Genomic DNA, 2,971 nt, shown 5'->3' with positions numbered 1-2,971 from the left:
AGCTAAGAGTACGAATGTATCTTTCTTCCGTCTGCTCTAGAGAGCGGTTTCATCGTAGTTTTGCGCTTTGAAATTTCGATTTTCCAAAAGCTTACCAACGTTCGCAATTAACTTAATTTTTGACCATAACGCAGACACAGATCCTCTAATTTCTTAAAGTACAGAAGAATCGTTAAAAAGTTTCGGTTCTGTTGGAATTACAACTAAAGCAACTAAGACTATGATGACGTTACTTCCGGCACGGTTGGCTGAGTAGGCAGCACCTCCGTTCTCCAACAAGAAGTGGGTTGGAATCCTATTGAACGCGGGAATGTGTTTGTGAATACCTTTAGATGGGAGGTGGATTTTGTTACCCTCTGTGGGACTCCTACCTTTCTTATCAAATCCTCATTCCACCCACCACACAACTTATATACGATAGGTAATGAAAATATTTCACGGTATTGGATTGAAAATATTTCATGGTATTGGATTGCAAACATAAACTTTTTATGCATATGTCCGTTGAATGTATTTTCTTGTTGGTTTGTTCAGGGAAATCTTATTTCTTGTGAAATGGGCAGAACCCACTATTGAAATGAACAGTGTCTTCACGACGCATTATGAGGGCGATGCAAAGAAAGTGAGACTTTGCTTATATGGAGCGTGAAATGTGTTTACCTTTGTTAGAAATACCAGAAAAACTTTCGCCCGAAGTCGAAAGCAAGACGCATCCAGAAATACTAAAGCGTACAAAATCAATATATGGTAAATTATTTCAGTACCTTCATAATACCAATTCATGTTTAATTCATAACAATAATTTAACACCATTTATTATTATTTTACATTTGCAGATTTCCTTAATATTCATAAGTTAAACTTATCAACTTAAGTTTTCTATAACAAAACGGAAGTTTCGGTTGTCCGCATTACTTTTACCAATTATAATTAATGCGAAATTAATAGTATTTATATCATTGGGTAAGTATTTAAAATATTGAAGAATATTTTAAAACTTTTTATAGAGCTATGCTGCACTACAAGAGAGAGAAAGAAACAATTAAACAAAACCTCTAAAAACGTAAGCTACGCCGAAATCAGCTGCTAATTTAAGTTTTATTTGCATGGGTCGGATTTAATAGAACAAATATGTGAATATTTTCGGAAGATGTTAATCACCACGCAACTGAACATCGATAAAAGACACCAAACATTAATTGCACAGCAATGATCGTAAATGTTCCGCCATATATCGCACGAAGAAGTGTTTTGTTTAAGTTTTGTTTAAGAGCAGAGTGGCGCAGTGGAAGTGTTTTAGTTGTATTGAAATGCCTATACCGGAAAATGTTTATTTACCTTCTGAAGAAGAGCTAACAGTTAATGAGGTAACAGTTTCTAGTCCAACGCTGGTAGCAAGTGCTCGGCATCTTGGAAAGTACTGCGATGAACAGAGCAAAGAATTTATGTTGTGCCGTAAAGAGGAATCAGATGCTCGCAAATGCTTGAAAGAAGGAAAGCAAATTACAGCTTGTGCTCTGGAATTTCTTCAAAAACTTAAGGAAACTTGCAATGACCCACTTGAGGCATATGTTAAATGCTTGGAATTTAGTAGCCGTAATATGAAATTTAGTGAGTGTAGAAAAACACAAGCTGCATATGATCACTGCATGATGGATAAGTTAGATATGGAGAGACCACCAATTGGATACTTTACAAGGTCCCGTCTACATCATACAAATCGTCCCAAACCAGTACCAGTTCCACGTAAGCAGTATGAGCCAGTTCAGGAACTGCCTGATGATTATCCTCGTGAACCTGCAAAATTTGGATCACGATTTTACTTCTTATAAATAGTCAAAGAAAAAAAAACACTTTTGTGTTACAATTTAGGAAGTAAAACTTAGATGTTTATCAGTTATGAAATATGCATTAAGCAGATTAAAATGGTAGAATAAAATATCAGTGGCGCAGTGGAAGCGTGCTGGGCCCATAACCCAGAGGTCCGTGGATCGAAACCACGCTCTGCTAAGAATTTTTTTCATGACCGAAGTTGGAGTTGAGAACGAGAGTGCCAGGGGAACGGTCGTATTTTCAGGGAGCTCCCGAAAGCTAAGTACAATTTTGAATGGAAATTAGAATAAATGTTAAAAATCATAACGTAATATTGTCTAAATTTGGTAGCTTGTTGTGTCTGTGTGATTTTGGTGTAAATTCCGTAAATTAATTTAGTCTTTAACGATACGTTTCATATATTTGAATATGGCGCTAATGCCACGTAAGATAATGGCGTCCAAAAATACGACGCCATTGTTCAAAAACTGTAGTGTGAGAGAGTTTGTCCGGTGTGATGTGTGTGGAATGTATGCATTCCCGAATGAGTCTGGAGTATGGGTTGAAAGTGATAGTGGTGGGAGAATGTGTAGAAAGTGTATGCAAAGTGAGGAGTCGAAGTATGTGTCAGGTTGTGAGACAGTTATGGTCGAAGAAAGCCAGAATGCGAGTGAAAATAGTGGCTCGATAGGGAATTGCGGTGTACAAGATGGCAATGTGAGCGGTGATCTAAGAAAGAGTGAGAGCAATTATACAGAAAGAGAAAATGGTTTGAATGATAAAAAAAAATGAGGAATTATTTGTCGGAAGTGAGATCGCTAGGCTGCGCGCAGTGATACAAGATGCGCAGCGGCAATTAGAGCACCTGCAAAACTCTTTCCAGAGTGATTCGGCTAACGGAAATAAACAGCGTGGGCGAGTTTCCGAAATGAAGGAGAGAGTATTGTATGGTGACTCGTTATTAAGAGGAGTAATAGATGGGAGTGTAACTAAATCGTACTTGCCGGGTGCGAAATTTAAGGATGTAAGTGAGAGCATTAGAGTGCAAAAACAGAGGGTGAAAGAAATAACAATTGTGGCTGGTACGAATGAATTGAAAGGTGATAAATTTTTTATGAGAGAGGACTTGAAAGTATTGTTAAAGGTAGCGAAAGAAAAG

General features: G+C 37.5%; 1 pseudogene; it reads left to right on the top strand.

Moving 5' to 3' along the window:
- Positions 1-1,298: 1,298 nt before the first annotated feature.
- Positions 1,299-1,934, top strand: LOC150102952 (NADH dehydrogenase [ubiquinone] 1 alpha subcomplex subunit 8 pseudogene; annotated as a pseudogene).
- Positions 1,935-2,971: the final 1,037 nt, after the last annotated feature.

Source organism: Typopeltis vanoorti, chromosome 9 (genome assembly GCF_054136105.1).
Source record: "Typopeltis vanoorti isolate ZY-2024b chromosome 9, IOZ_Tvanoo_1.0, whole genome shotgun sequence".
NCBI classification, from domain to species: domain Eukaryota; kingdom Metazoa; phylum Arthropoda; class Arachnida; order Uropygi; family Thelyphonidae; genus Typopeltis; species Typopeltis vanoorti.
Note: the sequence above shows the minus strand (reverse complement) of the source record. Positions and strands in the feature narration are given on the sequence as shown.